The 26,552-nt window shown below is 39.2% G+C and overlaps 1 protein-coding gene and 1 long non-coding RNA gene across 4 annotated transcripts in view; one reads left to right on the forward strand and one right to left on the reverse strand.

The window, feature by feature from the left end:
• The window catches only part of LOC310882273, a 247,681-nt gene that overhangs the window by 43,000 nt on the left and 178,129 nt on the right, over nucleotides 1-26,552 (reverse strand). The window contains exons 7-8 of one of the 2 annotated variants that reach the window (XR_014572877.1): nucleotides 24,710-25,447; nucleotides 18,653-20,791 (exon numbers count right to left, since the gene is read on the reverse strand). This is a non-coding gene — a long non-coding RNA (uncharacterized lncRNA). Of the gene's footprint in view, nucleotides 1-522; nucleotides 20,792-24,709; nucleotides 25,448-26,552 lie in introns of those variants that run through there. The other variant, XR_014572878.1, reaches the window with a different exon arrangement.
• Nucleotides 1-26,552, forward strand: part of SHISA9 (shisa family member 9) — a 180,186-nt gene that overhangs the window by 32,714 nt on the left and 120,920 nt on the right. The gene's annotated exons all lie outside the window — the stretch shown is intronic.

Here is a 26,552-nt window from a genome sequence, read left to right on the forward strand (position 1 = left end):
CCACCAACAGTGACAGAAGAGTGGAAACAGGAATACACTCAATGACCTTGAAATGTAGTCAGATACCATTATCCCTCACATTTTATTCGTTGGTATGAAAGAATCAAATACCCTTGCCTTGAAAAGAAAAGTTCTTAAATATTGTATACTATTTTTATATATAGTTAGTTGATACCATTTGTATTAGCTGTATAAAATAGTCACTAAATATTATACTATAATGATGTGTATATATATACACACACAAAAAAAAAACCACTTTGGATTTAAAGATGAACTTACCCACCCGTGATCACAATGTGCCATTTTATAAGAGAATTTTGAAACTGTAGGGTGGAGTAAGGGAAGGGTACTTCAAAATTACTTTATAATTTCTATGTCAGGACCAGCTGGACATAGAAATGCTCTTAAAGACTGTCTTATCCATGAGAAAATTGTCTCAACATAGGACTGAAGAAAGCACGCTTTATGGGGTATGCTGTGCAAAGGTCTCCATACTAAGTACAACAGACTGTTGGAAAAAAAAAAAAAAAAAAAAAAAAAAAGGCACTGCAGCTAGCTAGGCACTGCCACTGTGCTTCTACAGTTACTTCCTGACACGGTGGAAGTCTTCTAGCACCATGAGCATGGCGTGTGAATACAGGCCTCTATCCTTTGAGGTGTTCCTGAGGTTCTTGTTACTAAAGACAATCCATTTTAAGACAACTTTCAAATTCTCTTATTTCCACAGACTGTCCGTGTTGCAGAAAATGTCTATGCTACTGATAAAACACATAGCATCCAGGCACATCAGTTAGCTGAGCAGACTGAGGCCTTTCATTGCTAGTTAATAATTTTGTACAGAAAGTGCCATGTAAAATAAACAAACGAATTAATGATTTAGGGGAAAAGTTAGAAAGCTTGACTTCAATTCCTAAAATTTTTATAACCAATTTCCTGCTTTCTAGTAATGATTAGTTTGTAATCCTCGGCTCCCTTTTCATGGTACAGTAATTTAAACACTTACTATTTTTCCTGGAATACGTGGATTCTGTGGGCACAGTTTCACATCCTCTCCCAGTGATTTGTGTGGCTGTGCTCCTGCAGCTGGAGATGGCATTTCCAAGAAAGAAGGTGTGTGGCCTGAACATCCCCGTGACTCTCTAACCCCTGGCTGCCAGAACTATCCCAGTGGATGACTTTAGCTGCCAGTTGTAATTAACTCTAAATCTATTATCCTTTCATGTGGAAAAAACAAATGAAAACAAAAAACTGTCCTAGGCTGGACTTAAGATGCACCTATATAAACAGGTCATGTTTATGTATCACGTGGAAGGGAACTACATGTACATTGTATTAGAACGGTTGCTTAGTATCAATCTAGAATATTCACCAGGGAGTTCTAAAAACCATTGCAAATGGGGATCCAGTATTACCAGACAGGAAAGACAGGTAGTGGATAATTTGCTACAGGTTACCTATACAAGATGACCTTTACTTCTGTATTATGGTGCATAGTAACACATGAATGGTCATAGTACCAATCCCATAAAGTCCATGAAATCCACTTCAAGATTTTTTAATTTATTTTTTAAAGTAGGATCTCTACATTGCTATAGCCTGTCTTTAACAAGATGGGCCTGTTTTTAAGACTGTGGCCTTTTCTCACCTCTTTCAAATAATTGTACAGACATTTAATGTTATGCTGTGTCCTCTAATCTCCTAAAAAGGGCACAGAAACACATTGATCAGCGTTCCAGCGAGAAATTAGAGAAGTTATTAAATATCTGTGTCACTAGTTTGGAGCAGAAGTTAATGAAACAGTGTTTTTCAGAGTAGGAAGAATTTTCTAACTCACAGAAAAATAATAAGATGACATTGCAGTAGCCATCCAATAGTACTTTACATAATAATTACCTAAATTAACTTAAATGCTATGTTCTTCAAAGTCTCCACTCATACACAGTGCACCATACAAGAAACAACATATAGTCATAGAATCATATTTTAGGGGTTAGGGGAACTTCAGAGGATGTCCAGTCCAACCTTGTGCTCAAACTAGGTCTGAATAGACGAGGTTGTTCAGGGTCATGTCCAACCAAGTCTTCAACACCGCAGCGGTTCTGTAACCTTTCTGGGGGCCCCACCACAATATTTAGACACTTTTCTGCAGAGCAACATCCTTACAGCTTCCACTGTGCCATGGGATCCTTTCACATACACAAGACCTCCCACTTTCTCTTGTTGAACTCCATGAAGTTCTTCTCAGCCCATTTCTTCAGCCTGTCCAGGACCCTCTGAGAAATAGCCCTGCCCTCCAGCATATTGACCATGTTCCCCAACTTGGTGTTGTGCACACGCTTGCTGAGAATGTACTTCATCCCATCCCCCAGATCATTACTGGAGACATTAAATAAAATTTATCCCACTGCTAGTCCCTGAGGACATTACTAGCTACTGGCCGCCAGGAGACTGTGGCAGACTGGGCCAAAGGCTGTGCTAAAAATCAAGTTATACAACATCCATTGCCCCCCTCTCTTCTACAGCGCAGTTTCCTCATCCGAGAGAGCAATGAGGTTGGTCAGGCATGATTTGCCCATTCTGAATCCCTACTGGCTGCTCCCAATCACCTTCCTGTCTCTCATGTGTTTAGAGGTGGCTTTATAGGGAATTTGCTCCATAACCTCACCAAGGACCATGGAGAACGTGATCATGGATTTTATTACAATAAATAGAGTAGTCACTGCAGCCCTACTTGCATTCAGTGAAAACAAATTTAACACAGAATAAAGTACCATGAAAATGCTTTGTAAGTTTTATGTACTTTTATACTACAAGTCAGTAGTTTCAAAAGCAGGAATAAACTCTAAAGCAGGTTGTAGCAAGAAACATCCCACTGACTGAAGAGGGATGGAACAAGTGTATTACCAAGTATATGAGATACCCATGAATGAGTTGATTTCATAAACTGCTATGATGCAGGTATTTTGCTACTATTATGCAAAAATTATTGAGGTACTTTACTAAAGGCAGATAAACGACATCTCATTTCTTTTCTGGGAATGTACAAATAAGAAACTCACTTAAAAAAAAACACAACCTAAATCACCATTTGTCTCTGGGACTCATCCAGTAAAATGCTGAGCAAACACTTTCTTTGCCTTTCTGAATAAAATTCTAATTAGAGTAATTGAGCTTTGATAACTGCTATGTCATTAAATATAAATTGGCTTTAAACTAATTGTGTTTGCATTATATTATGATTTCTGTTAATGAATGTATTAATGTTTATACTCTGCAAACTCCTTTGAAGTCAAACATTACAATCTAGACTGCTTAATCTGAAGTGAAATGTCCTGTGAACACAAACCAGGCATGGCACTACTGCTGATGGTTCTGCAAAGGAATATGGCCCTCATCCTCACTGTGATTAACAGCAGGGTAAAGGTGCCGGGCAGCTTTGTGAACTTCCACTCCAGAAAAGGGAGCTTTGTACTGGTTTCTGCAATCTAAAGCAGAGCATGATGTGGGTTTCTCTAATTTGGGCCAGCTGCTACCAGTCCTGCAAAGCCTACAAAGCAGCCTTGCTAAACTGTGCTTCTGGTTCCAGTAGTCAAGTGCTCAGTGTGACCTAGGAGTTACATATTGTGCAAAGAAATTCTCTGCAAGGTAGAAAAAATTGTACAGCCACGTTCCACTTGAGAAACAGAACTGCCTACTTGCTCTGGGAATTCAACTTTACAGAGATCCTCCTTTTGTACTGCTGGCCTTGCCTCATTTTGTTTCAATTGTGATCAGCAGACAATGATTAACAAATAACGTTAAGAATTATTTGTGTAGTTGGACTCAAACATGAAGCCTGTGTTGTTCTTGTACCTATGCCATGTAACTTGCCTCTGTTCTTAAACCAAATTATTACAATTTCTACTGTAAAATACAGTACAATAGAAGATGCAAAAAAAATACTAATACTCTTCAATGGCATTCCTGACATTAACCTTATTTGCTGTGATAATTGCAGAAGGCAAAACCAGGGAGAAATGAAGTATTTAAACAAACTTGTTTAAATACTCACATAAACAAATATACGTGAACAGCTGTGCATTATTTTCTAGTCATGGAAGCTATTCCATGAGGAAAATCGTGCAAGTTATAAAAATTAAACAAAGTTCAAAAAGTATACAGTAATAAAAGCATTAGGAAAAATCTTAAAATCTTTTTTTTTTTTTAAATCAAAATCTGTTCGCCTAAAGCCTATTTTCAGGAGTTTGCATTTACAATGCCAACTAGACTAAAATAAATGATTAATTGTATGTCAGTTGACCATTTTTTTTCCATAATCACAATCATCCTATTTTCTGATTTAAATATGTTGAATATTCAATGCCATCACATAATTCTGGAATGGAAGGCAAGTGTAAAAAGATGACATTTTATTGAAAATAACTTTAAACAGCTGGAAATCTGAAACTTCATTTGCCAAATGTGCTAGCGCATTTCCGAGAGCTTATGGTATCTTGCATGCTATGGGACAGATCTTATTTCTGTCCTGAATATATGCTGATGTCCAATTCCCTGACAGTATTTCTGTTAAGTCTTTCAAGATAATCCAAGTTTAAGTCCCTGACAGATACCAGACTAGTACTGATATTTGGACTTCCAGAAATTTGGAGTCTCTGCTGTCTTTTTACCTCAGTATCTATTTTACATAACATAGGTAGTTTCACTGTGAACCCAGACCAAAAATTATTCCCCACGCATATTAGCTTTATCTCCAGGGTTGGATCGAAGCTGAACATGAACTTCTCCAAAGCTCAGTGCTTGCAGGGAGGCTTTGGTTTATACCCATCTGGTGTTGTTAGCCACATGAAACGGGGTGAGGATGGTTTGTACCATCACAAATGACAAAGCCAAAGATAAACAAAGGAATTTCTTGATAAAGCAGTGCCTTACATTTTCAACTTGAAAACTGGGGGGAAAAAAAAGTTTACTTATTTTTCACGCACTTCACTTATATAGTTTGACTAGCCCTCTCAGTATTTTTCAGTTTTGAAATTTTTAATTTTATAGTGAAATCTTAACTCATTGAAGTCATTGCATAATGTCACGAACAAATGAGGGGCACCCATACCCCCAGCTCCCTGTAATGAACACTTCAGGCATGCAGGTAGCTGTTCTGGAAATCTCAGGAGAAAAGCAGGGGTAGGACACACTGCATAGCAAGTCTGAGGCCTTTAAGATATGCTGAACTCACAGGGCAATTTACTGCTCTGTGCATGCCCCTGTATTCATTTTAGCATGCGTTAGAATTACTGTAAGACGTCACTGCTCCTACTTGACTGCCAGAGATCTGGAAATCTTGGATGATACAATAAATTACTCTTTCTGCTTAGGTAATATTTTTCAGCATCTCCAGAGAAAATTTGTGGTACAGGAGTTGTAGATCTCCAGATGGATATTAATACATAGATTGAGTTAAAGGGGAGGAAACACCAAGTCTCCCAGCATTTTAAGAACGATGATTCAGATGTGTCCAGTGGTACAAGTGAACTTACATACCTAACGAAATGTCAGGCAGTCTTCACAGCAAGACTCTTCCAGAATTATGCTACACATTCCACTAGAAAACTTTGCATAACTGCATCTTGTCGGCTATTTTAAATAAATGCAAAGTCCCGTAACCAAAGCTAGTACTGTAGTTTAATGATTTATTTGTACTTTTTCTACTTGCAATATCTGTGAATTTTTTCTGAAGTGCTATCAGTCTACAACAGTGCCTGGAAGTTAATTTTCAAATGTATATCTGTATTTGCAACTCAGAGACATGAAGTATGGTTTACTTAGCTTGTTACAGTGCTGCATGGATGCCTACTTAAGTGATCCTTCACATGTTCTTCAAATCTGCAACCAGCATAATCCTTGTTTTTAAAGAAAGTCACACATACTAGTTCAGGATAAAAATGTAATCTAACTAGTCTAATGAAAACCATCAAGCCTGCTTCCTTACAGCATTAAATTTTCACCAGAACTCTGGCAACTTAACTGAGTTTAAACTGCAATTAAAGCAGAACAGGAAAAAAAAACACAAAACACCTGTGACAAGCATAGCTTATGCTCCACAGATGTAACTTACTTTTTCATCAGGAATAAAGAGCAAACAACATATACTGAACACTTGGCAACAGAGATGAGTCTAGTTGCAGTTATTTGTGATCTTGCCACATTAGGGCAGAGGGTTCTTCAAACTTGGAAGGGGGGACATTGAAGAGAGTGAAGGTAGATTTGGTGGAAAATTTGCTGTAAAAGGTATTTGGGAGAAGAGAAAGTACAGGAGGAAAAGTGCTGCTTTGGTGCTATGTCAGCCATCCCATTTCATAACATGAAAACACACAAAAATCCATTTTCTGGAGTGTATAGATGTCAGGTAGTTGGATGAACAGAATTCTTCATAAATAAAAGCTTTCTATTTTGAATGGTGGTTTTAATAACAAAATGGGAAATGTGAATGTTCTGTACAATGTTCTAGGAAGATTAAAGATGACAAATATATTCAAGTTCAACAGATTGTCTTATGGTGAAAAGAACCCTGAACAATAGTTTAAGTGCTGAATAAAATGTTTTGTGACAGAAATTTCCTATGAAGGAAAAATCGGAGGAGGCATGTTTCCAATGCAGGGTGCCTATATTTGACATGCTGTAAAATTCACAGATATTTAGTTGTTGTATTCATAACATACATGTAGTGAGCTCTCTGCAGTTTTCAGTCAGTGTCCCATCTGATTACACTATTTTGAGCTAAATATTTCAAAAGTCACAAGCAGCCTTCACTATATGGTTATCTCCAATCAGCCATAGCTAGGTGATTGTCAGTGACTTCATTGGCTGAAACACTGTATGTCTTTGGAGTATTTACCCCTCAGGGCTTTGCTCATTCTGTAACTTTTTGCTCATTTGTAAGGGACAATTAATACGCAACTTGTGGGAGCCTCAGCTCTCAGCTACCAGTCAAACTCTGACATCAACCAACATCCTCAGTATAGGAATGACCTTTTCCAGTCAAGTGCTCGCAGGACTCTTCTACCATCTATATTTAGGGACTAAAACCACTTCTATATATGTACTGCTATCCAGCATTATAAGGTCTGCTAGAATCTCATTCTACATCTGATGGGTACAGCATTATGTTATCACCCTACAGCATGTGGTGGTAGAGGGAAAACTGCAGCTTTTCAAACGAAGCTCAGCTGAGCTGGATCGCAAGCTGGATCTGCCAGGACTAAACTTCGTCTAACAATAGGGCCCTGCATTTATTTTGTGCATATCTTTGGCAGGAAACAAGAGCATGATAGATTAAAAAAGACAATAATGTGCCTACCCATAGCTTTTCTGTCTTATATTAAATGTGTGTCATGACTGGTGGATTCAGATATATTGTTTTGCATGTGTAATTATTTTTTCATATCAGTACTAAAAGGAAAAGTAAACAGGATTCAGTCTAATTTATGAGACACTCTAGAAGATGATTTGAAGCAGACTGATTACAGTGTATCAGCCTTAATTACAGTATATATAAACTAAATAATATGAAATATTAATCTGTTGCTTTCAGACCAAAGAATCAATACGCAATGAAAGTTTATTTCTCCATGTACTTAAATCAAGAAATTAAAATAGCTTTATGTAGTTTTAGGGTAGTTCTTGGAATTGACTATTAAAACATCCAAAATCCCATTTCTCCAAAATAAAACCAAGAATCTTCAGAATTAAGCACTTTGCTGATTTTAACTGAATATAGCAATTTATTTTTAGCTCACTTCTTCAAATACTGAATAGAAACAAAAATAATTTAATTGACAAATGAAATCAAGAATAATCGATATGTGACAGACTTGTAAAAGCATATAATGCTTCTTACACAATATTGAGCAGCTATACTTCTGTCCATTTAAAGAACAGATTTTCTACATTACCATAATAAACAGTTAGAAATATACAACTTATTTTGTTTTACTTCTCTCCTAAATAACCTGAAATGGCAGGTCCTAGGATTTTCTCTTCTCTTATCAACACCTAGAGCTGTAGTCATAAAGCTCAGCCCTGTGCCTTGCCCTGCAATAGAGGACTTAAACATGGAACTTCTTGGTGCACACAGAAGATGCTCTCTGTTCTTTAGCCTTTAGATTTGCAGCCCATTTTTCTGACTCAACATTGAAACTCTTTTCACTTACGGTGCTCCTGGGCACTAAATACGAGTTATAGCCCTTGGTCTCCAGGACTCTGAGACCAAATTATGCCCCAAATATGTTGTGGTGCTCTTTGTGCTCTCCTCCCTGGGCAAACCTTGGAGCAGCAAGCAGTGTAGAGTGACTAGACCTGCAGTATAGAGTGACTTGTCTCAGCATATAGCAGAACTTCTCCCAAAGATGAAAAAAGTTTAGGTTCAAGTTTCTAAAAAACATTTAATGAACCAGTAACTGAGAAACAGAACTTCAACGTGGCTTGAAATGGTAGAGCAAGTGAGGCAGGACAACACAGCCAAGCCAGACTTCTCAGCACTGACCAGACCCATGAGCTTATGACTACATGAGCAAGCTGGCTTGATGTCAAATGGTATGGCCACAGAGCTAACAGTTCTCATGTCCCAGATGGGGTGGCCCCATCCAAACCACTCGCCAGGAATATTTTATTGCCCGTGTTTTCCCCAAGCTATGCCCAGACCCACAGGGCACTGCTGCTGTATCAGAGACTATACAAGCCAGTGAGCGGGCTGGACATCTGTGCTAATGCTGCAGCATTAAAAAGGCCCTATTTTACTTAGTATTATAGCTTGAGTTTCTGAAAGATTCACACTTAAATAAAAAAGGAGTTTCAAGCAGATTTCAGCCAATGAAGTATAAGTACAATAGCCCAAATTTACTATAAGTTAAACTTCATCTTTTGAGAATTTTGTGTGCAAGTTTTGTGGCTTTCTGGTTTACAGCATCTCAAGGCATGCATGCACACTGGGCCAAATTAATCAGACTTGGAGACAACACGTCCCCCTTCTCCCATTTTGGAGCAGCTGGTGCTACTAGATTACCAACACTGGAGTATTGCATGGCTTCCACTGCCCTCTGGGGCTGGCAATCACGAGAAATTGCAGAGACCACAGCACCAAGCACACCTCCTCCAACCTGCTCCAGTCCCTTCTCTCCTCCTGCCTATTTACTGCAGCGTGGCTTCTCTGAAGGTCAGCCATCCAGTGTGCAGAGCACTAAGATCTTTTGACTAGGATTTGGCATTTAAATAGCTTTTATTTTCAAAGCAACATTTTTACTTCTGCTTTTTGAGTATTAGTTATTCAAAAATGTCAGAGACGATATCAGGAAAAAAAAGTCTTTGTCTCTGTATACACACACAGCTATTTTTTCTATATTGTTTTCTTGAGGATAAACATACAGGTTGGGGTTACTGGTTCATTTGTTCAGCCAATTTTGCAGAACTGTCCTTGGCATTCAGGGACAAATAATTCTTTCCAATCAGCAAAAAGGAGACAAAAGAGATAATCCAATGCTGCATTAGATTCGCAAGCAGTTCAAGGTCTCATCAGCTTTAAAGATCTTTTTTCAAACAGATGCAGAAGGTTCTCAAAGAAGTATATAGGACATTATAAACTTGAAGTAACAGTTATAACAGTAGAGACAGCAGAGGCACTACACTGTTTCTTTTCAGATTCTGATGACCTTGACTCTGTAATTATGAGCAAACAGCCCATTATTGTTATGTCTTTAAAAGACAATAATTGCCTCTACAGTTCTTGATTGCCAAGAAAATGGATTTCGATATTCATTTATCAATTACCTGGAAACATCTAATACCAAGGTTAGTTCCAAATTCTGAGTCCAATTTGCTGAAAGAAGAGATGCCAATATATTTTCCATATTTTCCAGCCTTTGGCCAAGATCGGTCTTTAAAAAACAAAATAACTAAAACAAGAAACTCCAAAAACATCAGAAAACCCACAGTTGCCGTTACCTATCTATCAACAGATGCAATTTTACATTTTTTTTCTGCATAACAGTTCCTCTCAATTAACAATGAAATATATCACTGAGCTAACGTGTAAAGCACGAGAGAATCTCTTAGGAAAAGCTATAGAGGCCAGGCCTGAAAGTGCCAGCCACCCTTTCTTCCTACTGGTTTTAGTGCTCAGCATTTCACAAGATTTGACCGGGGTCAAAGTCATCACTTGCGTGTAAACCATTGCATCACTTCACCCCAGTTAACAGATGTCATGCCTCAGCACGAGGAGAGCCTGAGGAGAGTCACATGGTGTAGGGTAAGAGAGCAAGAAGCAGCCTGAAAACCAGTCAGGCCCTGAAATTAAGTAAGTTCTCTCTTTCCTGCCTGATAGCCTCTGCAACATTTTCTCTGAATTTCTAAAAGTAGAAGAGATTAATTTAAAGACAACATAAACAGAGGTGGCAGTCAATGCCTGTTCTTAATCTGTCAGACCAGCCTTACCTCACTTGGACAGAAGTCCTAGTAAGCTCAAATTGTGTGTGAAAAAGAAAAGTAGACAGTGAGAGAGCTTTTGCCATTGGCTTGTGCTAATGACCACCATAAGGTATGTGCATGGGTAATTTCTAAAGGTGGGTTTAGATGGAGTTGAAACCTTTTGCTGCGGGCAACATGAACTGGCCAGACATGAACCAGCTCCAGCCAAGAAGCCGTGCACTCCAGGCACCATTGTCTGCTACAGCAAATTCCTGCCACACATGCTTCTTCCCTTTCTGACATGTTAAAATAAAATGGAGCCTTTTTTACTTTTTTTTGTTATTATTTTTAATTAAAGATACCATATGCAAAATGAAACAAATAAAAGCTAAGCATGAGGTGGGAGATTCTACCTGACCTTGTACGACTTCCTGTAGTTTCCAATCCCTTTGTGAATGGGTCTTGCTCTTTTTCACATATTTTATTGATATAATATAAATCAACAATAACCATGCTCACCAACAGCATTAGGCTGCATACTAAGCAGCTAGAATGGTGTCTCATAAAGCTAGACGCATCTCCTTCCAGGGAAAGGAGGTAAATCAGCTAAATGGGGTTCATAAAAGTTCACTTGCTTTTGTTACACCTTTGTCACAGTTTATAATTCTCATGGACAAACATGGAGGGGTCTTTCCCCTTCTTCAGGGTTGTATATTTCAAACACTGAAATGTGCATATGAAGTTATGATTCTTTGAATTGGATGTTCAAATCGTCTTCAAAATCAATTTAAAAACAGTGAAATATTAGAATAGAATAATTCTTTAGACGGATTTTGTAAAGGAGATGTACATTCGCAGCATTTCTTTCATAGTTACTTTGGTTCCAACAGCCTGACTCAAACAGGCTGTGGCATGGCAAGGTACATCCCCACATGTCTCTGTGCAATAACCATCTGGCAAATACTGTCCCATAACTAGAAGCTCAAGATTTATCTCCCACATGGAGAGAATCTGGTGCCATTTTGATGGTTACTAGTGAGTGCATGAAAACCTGAGCTTTGCAAAGTGATCATTTTTTGCGAATACACAGCGATTTAACCAGATAAACCTATCAGCCTTTTTGTTTAATGAAAAAATAAATTTGTTCCCATTGACACCATTATAGACAGCATGTTGCTATTTGCCCTTCATTTTGTGGAAGATCCTTCTATCTCCTTTCCTCTTGACTGGTAAGCAATGCTTGACTGTAAGAACAAAACCAGCTGTTTGACTGTCATCGAGGAGCACAGGACGGAAATAAAAGGAGGATGTTTTGTGACTAGAACAGAGCAGCATTTTGCCTGTCAAGCTGCCTTGCTGTTGATGAGACCATGCTTACTCCCTCACGTAAAGAGTACGCAAAAAATTCAGTGTGGCGTAGCAAGAGCCTGTCCTTGCTTTATAAAGGCGTACAAACCCCAAATCTACCTGCCAGGTCAGTACTCTGCTTGCTAAGTACAGACTGTAAGGCAGTCATCTACGCAGGAACTGGATAGGTTTAGATAACACTGCTTAGGGCTGCTACATAATGAGACACGCTGTAGAAGGCAATACTTGTGGCTCTCACAACTGCTCTCAAGGAGTTCCTAACATGGAAAATTATGGCACTGAGCTGCCAGTTTGCAGAAAAGGCACTGAGAAGCCACTGTTTTTTGGCGGTTCATGATCTCAGCACAACTTACCTATCCATCCTTTCACAATTTCAAAATCATTCAGCCAGCTCTGTGACACCCTTCTTTAGCTTGTCCTTTCTCAGTTTTAAAAAGGGTCTTCAAGCAATCCTCAAATCTGTTATCTCTTCCTGAGGGCCTGACCTACTTGGTACAGACATGTAAATCCTGAGGAGTACTGGAGCTTTAAACTCCTGCTACAACATCATCCTAATGCGCTTTCACATGCTTTTGAGATAGAATTGGAGTAATTTATGGGACCTCCCCTCATATTTTTACAACAGTGTTTTGAAAATGATTAAGAAAGCCTTTCTCTGGAAAAATAAAATCTTTTTTGTGGTTTGGATATACTGAGTACACAGTACAGTTCCCGGTCCAAGCCTGGGAATTTCTGTGTCAGTAACATGGCATGGAAAAAGAAAAGCCAGGATGTTAAGACAAGTATCTGGGGTACTAAATTCTCACATTGCCACTTTATTTCAAGCTCTCCTGCCATGGAGGTGTGAAGGAAAAGGTGAGTTACTGTGGTGGGAGCATATGAGAGAAAAACAAAAACTGGGCTGTAAGCTATGAGCACAGCACCCTCAAAATCACACAGTAAGACTTTAATTCCAAGTAATTTGCATTGACATGCATTCCCCTCATTTGGGGAGACTTGGATGCCAGGATTTGGATGGGCTTGTAACTACCATCTCTGCCATATGAAATCCAGTTTGGGTCTTAAGAAACCCAGGGGTTTACGTAGAAAGTACAATACTAAATGATATATTTACAAGTCAAAGCTGGAATTAAAAAAAATATGCAGCTTTTGCACTCATCTGGTGATCTTCAACACACCTTTGGTCCTCTTAAGTCCATCCGGGATTATGCCTAGGTTTTTAACCAGATCTTTGTTTCTTCTGCTAATCCTGGAGTTGCTATTACCTTCAAAGCATTGTTTGTTTTCACATAAGTTGAGCAGTTACGCTCTACCACAAAATCCCATTCTGCTCATCACAACACGGATAAGTAACACAAGCTCTGCTGGAAACCTGGTTCTGGCTCTTTTGTTGTCAGCTTGCTGTGACTGTAGGCAACTGAGAAAGGCCACGGCCCTCAAGGGCTTCCAAAACTTTTGCCTCCCCTGGGCAAGGAGAGAGAGTTTGTCTTAATGGTTCCAGATGGTTACTAGAGATTAGTATTGCTCAGTTATATTGCATTGATGATCGTTCTCAGAGCAGGCAAGCAGTAATTAATTGATTCCATCTGTATCTACATTTCGTCAGAGGGTAATTTATACTGTCCAGTCCTACAAAGCAGCAGAGGGCATCAGATAAGATGTCCCTGGTGGGATGCAGTGATGTTTAGAGACTGATGAAACTGAAAGTCTCTCTACAGAAATGTTAATACAGAAGCTCAAGCTATTGCAATCAATTTACTATAGCTTCAAGTTTGAATACAGAATATATAATATTGCTATGCTATAAATGTGAAAGTCGTATTTCATGACAAAATTCACCCAAATTTCAGGGACACTGAAAATAGTTCCCTCTTTCCACTCTTCGTAAAAACACTAGGTCTTCCTAAGCTTGAAATAACATATACTTTCAATATATGGAAATCTACAGAGAGAATCTGTATGTGGTATGTTTTAAATACAGTTTGATTTAAAAATAATAAAAAAACAAAATGGTAATATATTATCAGAAGCTGCATTAACACAAGGTAATACATTTCCATTGAAGGTTGGAGACTTCTCTTCCTTACAGTTCCCCAATCCACCCAAAGACTTTTCACTTGCAGGCTTTCCATGCAAGGCCCAGGGTTCACTGCACAGCTGATTAACATCAGCGTTGAAGTCTGGCACCACTTAGGAATGAGATTCTCAAAAAAAAAAAAAAAGGCTTTTGCCTTAAAACTGTACATGCTTTCTGCCTTCCTTTTGAAGATTTGACACAAGAGTACTATGTATAATTTTTGGTTAGAAGGTCACATTACCTCAGAAGAGTGAAGCACCTTCTATTAATGTTTACCATTTAGAATTGAACCAGAGATTCTCTGTCAGTGACCTATTTTAGGAAACCCAGAGTGCAAGGTATTACAGTGAGTATATTGAAGTTGTTTTTCATTATTATTTTTGGAATACCTATTACTCTGCTAGGTTATTACAATTACGTATTCATGAAAGAACAATACACCTTCCTCCTCTCCGCCACAAAGATTCCCATATTTATTGTAAGTAAGGATCTTCTAGAGATCCAAAACAAAGACTGTTCAAGACTTAAGTCTCGTAACTGTCACTATACAAGATCAGAGTTAGGATCTCTACCATGTAACATTTCTATTCTGGCAGAATTTGAATTATTAGGGTGATGTAAGGGTCTTTATAGGGTTTGCATGAGAGTTCTCTGAATTAGTATTTCCAGCACTTGTCTTCTTTACCGGGGGAAGCCCACCGGCAAGCCCTGGTCTTCCAATTGGTCTGTTTAATCCAGAAGACATGGTCTGTGGACAGTTCCTTGTTTCCGAAAGGCAGGTTCTAAAGTACTGAATTACACAAATTGGATTTATTTCATTGTTTGTTTCCATAGATGTGATTCATGGCATCACAAAAGAAACATCTGAAGGATGAAAGTAGAGTTTTTTCTTGTTAGTGGGTGCAGTTTTTCCCACAAAGAAAAAAGCCTGCTGGTATTAGTACTTGAGTACCATCACTGGCCCCAGACTGATGGGCAATTTTCTTTCTGGGAAAGCTGGACCTCAGTGCATCATATTTTAAGTGGGTCTTTGTGGATATTCTGTGCATTTCAAATAGACGTCTAACCAATTCACATGGTCACAAGGAGGATCCTCCACTTGGAGGATTCATTTGGTCACAAACCTGTTATAAACAGCCAGGTGGAAACCTCATACTTGAAAACAAGTGACTTATACAAAGGCCAGCACTCTATTTTAGCTCATGCTATTGTTTGCCACCATTATTCAGTCCCTGTACAAAACAGGTAAATATAGTATTTCACTGTGGTCCTATCTATAATTGAAATAAACTTGCAAGTAATCTATTCTGTCTATGTTGTAGTAACAGCTGTCAGATCGAGCAGCACTTTGTAAATCACCTTCTGTTTAACATGTGAGTGCTGGAGTTATTTATAACTATACCATATAAACGTCACAAAGGATGTTTGGTGATTCACAGACAATAACAAAGAACATAATGTGGGACAGACGTAGAAGAGAAGGCTGCCTTTTTTTTTTTTTTTTTTTTTTAAAAGGCAGAACCATTTGGGATTTCTCACGCTACTCCAAAGCTGTACCCAGTGGTGTGAGCACTGTCACTGGATTGGACTTCCTGCTTTGCCTAAAAACCCAAACAGTTTTTTTTTTTTGTTGGCTTTTTTTTGTTTGTTTTTAAAGAGTCAGACTTTATATGATGGCTTTTTGGAGCTATTTATGCTATATTTGCATAGAACAACTATGGAGTTGCATAGAACAACGTGGAGTCACTGACTCCATGGTTACATATTGTTAGGGAAAGGGATTTACAATTTTATTTATTTTTAGTCTGAAGGCCTTAAGTTATTCTCTTTGCCATTATTATTGTGCACCATGACCTGTGCTTGGTAATTTCTGGTTGATGATCATGATATGCAGCTGAAAGTTCTAAAGACACTGATAAATACAAAACAATTTTAGCTATATTGAATTGACTGCTAGAGCTTTAAGCACTGGCAAACGCAGAAAACCTTTCCTCCTGGTTACAGCTGGCTTTCCCCTTCTGCTTTTTCCTCTACTTGATCAACCGCATCTCTCCAGTAGAGTGAATCTGCCAGAGATTAGATTTGCCCAGATGTTTATTCTGCACCTTCGGGAAAATGCTGTATTAAACGGATCTGTGGGCCAAAGTTCATTGATGCAGCTCTTGAGGAAGTGTTTGGACTGGTCTTCCCATACTGCAGTGACAAACATACACCAATATGCAACCCACAGCCTCCAGTTCAGATTGAATGAGTAACTCAATCCTAAATCACAGAGGTTGCAATCCTTCTACCAAAACTGCAATGAAAAGTAATATCTAGCACCAAGTACGTGTGTAGATATTATGTGGGGACGTGTTTCCCCCCAACACTACCAATTGTCCAAAGATCAGCCACTGATGTCTTCAACTCAAGTAGAACAATGAATATTACAGAAATAAGCAGTGTTTTGCTTATCAGTCAATTTTATATAATGGATCGTAAAAACAAGCATCTTTAATTTCAATCCTAAGGCTCATAGTCACACTTCAGTCTCCTATAGCGTAAATACTTCATCACGTAAGGTAGGTCTAAATAGAGAGATTAAGGTAGTACAGTGAAAATGAAAGCAACAGAAGAGTTTTTTTTAAAAGAAAAAATGTTAATTTGGGATTCTACAAGGAATTCCTATTAGTTTCTTTTAAATAATAGCATATTAGTATTTGCATGCACTACTTCAAAATCAGTAGGGATATAACATTCTGTCACCTGAAGCATTAGAAACAATTGTTAGAATTGTTTCCTAGCCATTGAATTTAATTCTCTGTGGTTGACAAAGGTTTGACAGTAATTACTGGAGATAGTGCTATAGAAGACTTCAAGGACAAACTCCACCTCAACAACAACAAAAAAATTAAGCCAAAGTTTACAAATTGAAAACAAACTTGGAAATTGTATCAAACCCACCATTTGTTGATGACCATTAAATTTTTCTTTATAAGAGACCTTGATGAAGCTACAGCTTTTTCTGTTCTATTTTCAATTTTTTTTTAAACTTTTTTTTTTCCTTTTCTGATTTACTCATGTTTTATAGCAACTCAGAGAAATCAGATTTAAAAGCATCTATAAAACTTTATACCATTATCTAGTAGCTGATGTAGTCAGCTCATCCAGCACAAGTTTTCATTGCTTGTTGAAATACTACCTAGTGGCTGCTCTTTGCAAACATAGCTAGCGTCTAAAAGCTGGAAGCTCCAAAACCACCTATAAGCCAGCCAACCAAAACCAGCCAGGCTTTATAGAGGCAGACACAGTCAATCAGATCCTGACAAAACAGGCCATCTAAATGCTACGTGTATTTGAATTCTTCACACTCTTACTTTGAAATGAAGAGATAGTGTCCACATATCCTTCACAGTTCGTTAATCTTACCGAGATGCAATGGCACATTAATCAGAACTAGTGAAAGTAATGCTGTCCACAGCTGACTAATACTCAAAAGATGCCTCATTGCATTTCTTTGGAGAAGCACAATTATCCAGCACAGTATCCTTAAAGGATTTAATTCCAAATATATGCATCCTCACCATTTAGATAAATAAAAATGCAAGGGATCTTTTCTCAAGTATTTCTTTTACTTAAGTAATTTCATTGTTAAAAAAAAAAAAAGTCTGGAAAATTCCCTATTACACCTCCTTACATTTCACTTGAGAGTTAATTTATAACTTTAGTGAGATAAAACCTATGATAGGTGAGAGGGAGACATCTGCTTACTAAATGTCTTGCAATTTAAGAAAAAAAATGAAGATGAGTATTAGAAAACAGAGCATTAGTACAGATTGACAATTGAAGACCATACATTAAAGGACATAACTTCAGAGCATACACTGGAGCTGGCAGATTAACTACTATACAGAAGTTTGGGAAGACTGCAACAGATTCTTTGACTAGTCTTTCACCATTTTGACTGACCACTAGAAATCAATACCACGGGTGCCACAGAAAGTAATTCCATTGGCTGTGTCCTTACTGCTTTTTTTTCCCCCCCCAAAAAAATCTTTAGGAATTAGATTTTTAAAGTTAAACAAGATCAATCATTACTTTAATCATTGTTCTGCTGCTTTGTTTTATTAAGCAATAGATATTGCCCTTTGAGATTTTGAATTTTTAATGCAGTTTTAATTCATAATAGTCCTCTGTACTCCACTGATCTGTATTACTCCCATACTATTATAATTGCAAACAGAAATTGTCCATACAGCAAATCCAGAATGTTTCCATGGAGCAGCAAGCAACATACGGAGTTCTGAAACGCTTACTTAGAATGCATACATTTTAAATATTAAGAGGGTTTAAATAACATCATAATAACAATAACTTAGACCTAGACTTTAAAGAAACTGTGAGCGCACTTAATTCTTGCAATAGCGTAGTCCAGACTGGGGCTAGTTTACTGTATTTAATTGGTTTGAAAACTCCCCCTTTCACCTCTCCTCTCCTCCCCCTTTGGAGCACATATCCACTTTGCTGCACCTTTCCCAAGAGACCTGACTGGTCTTGAGCAAGTGCTGATAACGGTCCCTCACCAAATTGTGATTTTCTGTATATTAATAGCACATTTACAGTGTCTTCAAGATAAATAAATAACTCCCTTGAATTTTCAGAAGAGCTAAATGTAAGTACAAACTTCAGAAGCCACTTGGAGCCAAAAACTGTGCCCCAGCATAGGTACTACAGTACTACAGCATGAAAGTAAGAACAACCACAAGAACATACCCTGCCAGAGATGAATTTTGATAGCTGCTTCTGACTCTGCATTCAGAAGCTGCCATAGGCTGAGGAAACCTTTCCAGCCACCTGCCCAGATCCCCCAGGAAGCGCTCACCCCCACCCTTCCACCGTTACCCACCCAGCAGACAGGTGGGGCCATGATCCTAAATTAGACTCAGCCAATCCTCCTGTAATGGGAGGGCAAGGAAATCTGTAGGCATTAATTAAATCAAAATACCAGTAGGCTCACTCTAATTTTACTGAAATTTCAAAGATCCTGGGAATTAATAGATAAGCAAAAAGTTTTGCTACTGTGCTTCTTTGCCTTTTTACCATAATAAGAGATGTATATATCTTATCCCCTGTGGCTTTTTTAAGTACTAGGGAGCGCTATAATGCAAATACAGAGGAAGAATGTAAAACAGGAGCACAAGAAAAGTGAATAAAATCAACTCGTTTTAATAATATGAATCACAGTTTTCTTAGCATCAAACTATTTATCTACAGGTTGGTATTAATCTACAGTTTGGTAAAGAAATGTATTTGCTTTATCAGCAGGGCATAGGAAGGGCTGGGGTTGGGTAACATCTCCAACCTTTCCTCGCATGGTGCTCTGGGTAGGAACCAGGAGTACCTGCAGTCCTGGCAGAGCTCTGCAGCTCCTCAGCCCCATGTCAGAACATTGTTCAACCTCCACTAATCTGCAAGATAAAGCAGATAGGAGAGTTGTCTGGGCACTTAGGAAGCACACGCTGTACCCTTTCTAAGTGGATGCAAGGAAGTGTGTCTGTATGAGTAGCATCCCCTCAGCTGCCCTTGTAGCAATGGGGTTGGCATCCCCAGCTAAACGCTACGCACATGGGCCCTCATCTGTGGCCTGTTACAGGCAACGGGAGTCACTGCAGTGACTGCAGGGGGCTTTGAACCCAGCCCTGGAGAAGAGTTAAGCCTTCACTCTTGAGCATTCAGAAAGGCAGAAAAACCTGACAAGCAAAACAATTGCTTTGAAATATTTCTTCACCGACTTCTCATAGAAAGGACTTTGGCTATTGAAACCAGCACAGTATTGGGAAAGAACAAGGCTCTGTTTTCCAGCTCACCAATCAGCTGATGAGTGTTAGCCTTCCAGCTGCTGGGAAATAATCAGCTGATCCCCCAGTCAATAAAAAATTGCTAAGTAGCAAATATTATGTAGAAATCACAGGTATGTGAAGTTGTATGTGAAGCATGTTGTATGAAGAACTCTGTATGTTTTTGTGTTGCCTTAAGTATTTTGTGTTCTTACACTGTTGTATTTCTTTACCTTATGTTTTTCTTAGTGACTATGTTTGTAAAACAGAGCACTTTAGCCAACTATTATATATACATTACATTAATTTATGCTGATTTTTTTTTTTAAATCTATGTTTCAGCAAGATGAATTTTTAATATGGCTAGCAGTGAATTCTCTTATATACCATTAGGATAATCGTTCACCACCTCTACAATTTTCTGCCTTTCGGCCCTGCAGTTTATTTGTAGCTACTAATTCTAGCTGCTAGTAACACTTGCCTTTAGGTCATTTGTACAACTAATGTCTTGGGGTAATAATAAAAAATAGTCTGATTCCCTTATCAGAAATGTAAAATGTTGATGCTGCTCTACTGTTGCTCACAAGAAATGGAAGAAAATATACAGATAGTTTCTCTCAGTCAGTCACTTAATGGAAACAAATACTCAAAAGAGAGAAGTGCTACATTATGCTGAGGATTTGATTCTTGTCAAGCTACATTTGCTAAATGAAAGCCTGTTAAAGTGAAATGACTGAGGATCTTCCTAACATATGAGGAATGGTTCGATTTTTTTTCCTGTTCACAATCCAAAAAAATAGTTTCTCTGCTTTAAGTTACTCCCTCAGCTTTCAAGCATCAGACAAATCAAATGCAGCCACATAAATCCCCACGCTCATTCTGAAACAAACATCATCACAGAGGGCTGGAGATAATAAATGCAAAACATGCATATTTAGGAATTAGGACACCAGGAACTACTTGCCAGAGGTAAAATGGTCTGCCACAGACAAGAGAGATTTTAACATGAGTTTAAATTACTCACAGAGGCATCCTCAGGCTCCGTCTGATTCTCTGGGCTGTCCAAACTTGTATTCTAGAATGCAAATGAGAATTGTCTCAGCTCATCTTTTTGCTACCAGATTTTTTTTTTATTTTTTATTATTCTCCCTGGCGTTTTTTTACTTTTTTCCCTTCCATTTATTTAAGAAAAAAGTTTGAAAAAGTTAAGTAAGAAATCTCTTAATTCATAAATTTGAACTATAACATTTTTCTTTCCTTCCACAAAGAACCTCCACCAATCTTTTGACCAAGGTATCTTTTTAGTTAGTACAAAGAATACCAGCAGAAGAAGGAACAAGGGGAACAAAAAAGCTAACAAGTAGCTGCTATTCCCCACAAACAGGCTAACAAGTTTCAGAATGGGAAAGTTGTTAAAAAGAACACGCAAGTCAGATGTTTCAGGTCTTAGGCAGCATTTATCTTCTTGGGCTTTTTTATTTGAGGTGAAAAATGTTTTCGAAGATAAAACAAATATAGAATTGCCTGGATTCAGGGAACTTTTTCATCAGTGTTTGCTTTTAGGTGGCTCTCACATGGAACAGCCCATGGAGACAGTTGCCCAAGGCAGTGAAGTGTTGGGGACTGTAAAACAGCCGTTGCTTTCCTGCTTGCTTTGCCTCTACCAGAGCTCTGAAAAACAAACAGGGGCTGCTACTACCACAAATCAGAAATGTTTCAGGATGTTAAAAATGTCGTCTTCTTTGATTGCTGCTGACACCCCCTAGCCCTCAGTTGTGGAGGGATCAGCCTGACCTGAGCACAAAGGCCTTCCCTGGTCTGGGTGCCTGGGCTTTCTCCTTTTCACCTGTTCCTTACCAGAACACACACGTTACCCTTTACTCCTCGTCACTGAGGTGACTACCTTTCCACATGTCTAAGATGATTTGGGTTGAGTCTGGTCACACCTCAGGGTTTTTTTTATTTAAGTGCTAGGGACTAGAAGGTGTAGAGTTCTGTGAAGTGCTTACTTACATGTGTTCTCTCTCTTGCATAGGAATGCATTTTTAAAAAATGTTCTGATGTTACCTGATCAGTAGAAAAATACTGCTTACTTCTGTTTATCTTCAACTTGCCTAAAAGGTTCTGTCCTCTTAGAAGTCCTGCATGAAGTGGAACTGTAAATTTTGATTATAGGATCTCCTCTAAAAGCCACTGCCTGGAAAGCCACTGAGTGCAGAAGCCTTTAGATCAGACAGGCAGTGCCAATAAACTTGAGGTTTTAGCAACAGATATGCTGTTCTACAACCTGATGACAAAAGTCCTAACAGCCCACTGCACAGACTGCCTTTCCCTTCCAAAGGGAGAGGATTAAGGCCATTGGAAGGAAGCAGGTAAAGCAGGGTTTGCAAGGGAATTTCCTGCTGCCAGTACTGGAGCTTGCATGCAGAAGGCCCGTCCCACACCACGCGTGGTGCTCAGCAGGAGCTGCAGACACCTCAGTTAAATCTGCACCATGCAAAGAGGAACATGCTAGTGAAGGAAGAATATCAGCTGGTTCTGGCAGTGTAGACCAAGATCATGGAGAGAGACCAGGGAGCTCACAGGGTCAGGGCTCACATGTGTGTCTCTCCAGAGCCAGGACTTCGTGACCCGATTCAGAGCAGAGGCCAAAGGAGGAGACATTTACAACAGCCCAGTGCAGCTCCCAGGGGGGACGGCAGCAGTGGGGCGGGAGGCTGTTAAGGGCATTTATTACCAGTTGGTGCTATTAAATCTGCCATCCAGCACAGCCTTTCTAGCTCCCTGTATGGCACTGACAGCCTGGAACAGGAGCAGAAGGATTCCTCCTGATGTTTTTTCCAGCACTCATTTCGTAGAGCTGGGAAGTGGGAATGTGTCAGAGGATGGCTCCTCCTGGGTCCCACCACCCCAGAGCATGGCTTGGCAGACCATCCTTTGGGGGCTTGGGAAGGAAAGAGGAACATGCTGGAGATGTGCAACATTTGCTTTTGTATTTTTATTTTCCCTTCCATGTCATGACTCTGTATGTCTCATGGGAGCTCCAAGTGATCAGCTCTGGTTGATGATCCCTTTAAAAACAGTTTGCTGTGCTCCTGTGGAAAGCAGACTGTCCTTCAAGTAAAGGCAACACACACAAAATATGATGTATTTGCTGAAAATGTGCCTTTTCCTCTTTGAAGCTGCCTGTAATTACATATCTAGGGAATAGTTTGATGTTTACATTTTCAAGTATATGTCTGGTTGCATTTAGCATAATATTTTTCATCTTTTCCCTTTCTTGTTGCACTTCTTGTGGTCATAAATTAAATTATGTCACGAAAACACTGAGGATTGAGAGCAAGTCACGGCAGCCCTGAAACAAGAGGCCAACCACCAGTAAGGCACCTCTAGGTGGTGGCCATCTCCCCTGAGCCTTCGGAAGGAGGTGCCAGCTGGCCGTCCCTCACAGTTGCTATTCAGAAGAGACTCTGGCTATTTCCCATGATGTTGGATGCCCAAAGGGATCTGCTGATGAGCCTGACATCATTTCTTGGGGAGAAAGGCTGGCCAGCTGCCACAGCCTCTCCCCCCTGCAGCCAGACCAAATGTCTCCTGCTCAGTAAAGCTGGCTTTTGGCCCCTGGGTTAAGTTCTGCTCTTGGTTACATTCTGAAAACCCTAGCTGGTTTCAAAGGAGGTATTCCAGATTTACACCAGCTTTTCTGTGATCAAAAGCCAAACTGAGGTCCAGAGAATAAAATAAATTCATGCTTTTGGTCTAAATTTATAAGGTTCCTTCATAAAGCCTTCAAACAGGATTTATCCTCTGGTTAAAAATACATTTCAGTTGACTTCATCGTTGTCAACTATTGAACAACATCCTAAAAATCATCTTTTGCTACCAACACAGGATTTATTACTTATATATGTGTATATATGTGAATACTACCATGGAAATAATTTAAACTATAAATTTACTTTCTTCTTTTCACAAAATTATTGTGGTTTTACAATTTTTCTTGAACTCATTTATTGATTTCACAAACATTCTTTAAAAATGTCAATAGAGTAATTTATATTCTTTAGGTTGATAGTTAATTTTCTTCACACCAACAGACTGATAACACAGTTGCAGACATGAGCTCCAAATAGTGGCCTCCAGAAACTATGCACTGAATCAGTGTAGGCTGTGCTTGTTTCTGCAGGCTAAGTGTCACTCTATGTTAATAACTTTTGGGCAGTACTTGTTTGCATATTTTGATTTTCAATACTTATTAAAATTGCAGAAGAGTAATGATAAATATAGTTTAAGTCTTCAAATACCTGACATATTCATTATGCATTTTAAAGGTTTTCTGAAAAAAAAATTACTTTTTTATCAGATGTTTTTATAGACGGTTAGTATGCAAGCTGTTTTGTGCTATAATGGACATCAGCTGTAATTCTGTTTGGGACAGTATTTAGGAATCTTGGGCATTTTAAAAAAGATAACGCTATTGCATGTTAGTAGGTCTGTCTCTTATTAAGGTTGCTTAACATTTTGCTTTGTAAGATCATATTTCACTTTCTTAAAGCACGGAGGAACTTCAACCATGTGAGTTGCATTTTCTGTGCTGTCCCCTTCAAGCTACTATTTTTTAGCTAGAGAAAGTTTCAGAAGGAGCAGTTCAGCAATTTAGAAACATTTAATCTAGCTCAGCAAATAGGTGCCACAAGGGCACAGGAAGAGGCAACAGGGATGGGGAGAAGTGAGAACCAATGGGAAGGAAACTGATTTGGGAGACAGCTACTTGGAAGGGGAAAGACAGCTTGAAGGAGGACGGAAAAGAAATTACACTGACCAGCAAGGCCTGCAGATAGGGGAATGACAGAGATGGGTGAAAACAGGTCTTGAAAAGCGAGCTGATGGAGGTAGAACAGAACTGGGTAAGGAAGCAGAAACTCAGGAAGAAAATTTCCGGAGGAACAGACCAAACCTTGGAAGTGGTTTCCAGGGCAACTTTCTTTATTACCTTCTCATGGGTTGTGATGGGGCCTGTAGTTCCCTTGATCTTCCTTATCAAAGAGAAAAGTGATGTTTGCTTTCTTCCAGTCTTCAGGAAACTGATCACCCCAGCCTTTCAAAGATAAAGGACAGTGGCCTTGCGATGATATCAGCCAGCTCCCTTGGCACTTGCGGGTACAGCCTGTCAGGTCGCATGGGCTTGTGTATGTCCAGTTTGTTTAAATGCTCCCTAACCTGATACTCTTCCACCAAGGGTTCCTCTTCCCTGCTCCATACTTTCCCAGGAAATGTGTCTCAGGAATATGGGATTCCCAAAGGCCAATCTTACCAGTAAAGACTGAGGCAAAGAGGGCATTGAGTACAGCAGGTTTTTCCTGTGTCCTTTGCCACTGGGATCCTGGCCATATTCAAGAGTCAGCTCACATTTTCCCTGGTCCTCCTTTTCCTGCTGAGGTACTTGTGGAAGCATTTCTCATTGCGCTTCATGACCCTCCTCGGATTCAACTCTTGGTGGGCTTTGGCATTCCAAGGCCCATGCCTGCAAACTTGGCCAGTGCCTCTGTTTTCCTCCTGGGTCACCTGTCTCTGCTCCCGTGTCTTGTATGCATTCCCTTTACATCTAAGCTTAGTCAGGAGCTCCTTGTTCATCCATGCAGGCTTCCTGCTGACTTTCCTTGATTTCCTGCTCATCAAGGCAGACCATTCTTGGGCTTGGAGGAGGTGATCTTTGACAATGAGACAGGAGCTGCAGGAAAAGAAAACATGTCCTGAATGTTAAATGCTGCCTCACATTATAGCTCTGCATCTGTCAAAGGTTTCCTGTCCTCCTGTCATTAACTGAGGCACTTAAAGCAAATTTTTCATAACTACTCATTTCTTGTTTTATAGCTGTCTGTCCTGAGCTTACATCCTGATTGACAGAAATGCTGAGCACTATTTATTGCAACTGAGATGAATAATGATTTGTAATTTGGACATAAAAAGCCTTATTGTTCTAAACACCATGCTCAGAACACCTCAGAACTGCACCTCCAAGTGAGGAGATACTTTTGACCTTCATCTCTCTGTGCTTCAATTAAATGCCATCCCTTATCTCGCAAGAGTTTGTGAAGTTAAATTAATTAGTCATTGTGAAGCCCTTAGAGACAGTAGTGATAAATGAGACAGAAAAGTCTGTGAGGGAACTATTTCTCTTCTGAGATGGTTTGAACAGTGAGAAACAAATAAGGCCGGTGCCACACACTGCATAAGAAGTGTATCGGGAGGTGCTGGGCAGCTTTTTGGGAGAGCTGTCTGCCCTTGGCACGGTAAGAGGCAAGGCTCCTGCAGAAAAGGACACCGCCTAGAGAATAGGAACATGGGTACAACTGAAAAATACAAGTGCTGCTACATGGACAATTTTAAATGTTGGCATTTACAAATTTTAAACTCATGATTTTGGTAATTTTGAAGTGTTTCTACGTGTAGTTATAACAGTGTATTTGATACTTTACCACAGCAAAGAGGCAGTGACATCAAAAGGTTTCAGTGTTTGTCATGGTATTTCAATCTGCCTTTAGTTTGGGATATTTTTACTACTATGCCTTCATTACTAACACTCAAAAGTTTTTTGATGAGTGAAACTACAAGAGTTTCTCTCTCTGGTAGCACTAGAAATAGACACATTAGAAATAGCACGTTTCTCAGACACAATACTGAAGGGGGTATACACCTAATTATCAGTGTTTGACCATTCTATTTCTGAAGTGAAATACATATCTTAAAGGGTCTCTAATCGCACATTTCATTCAGAGCCTACACTGTGTGCATATCTTGATGACTGAGAAAAAACAGGTAGTGAAAGATGTCCA

Source organism: Anser anser, assembly GCF_964211835.1.
Source record: "Anser anser genome assembly, chromosome: 15".
Lineage (NCBI taxonomy): Eukaryota > Metazoa > Chordata > Aves > Anseriformes > Anatidae > Anser > Anser anser.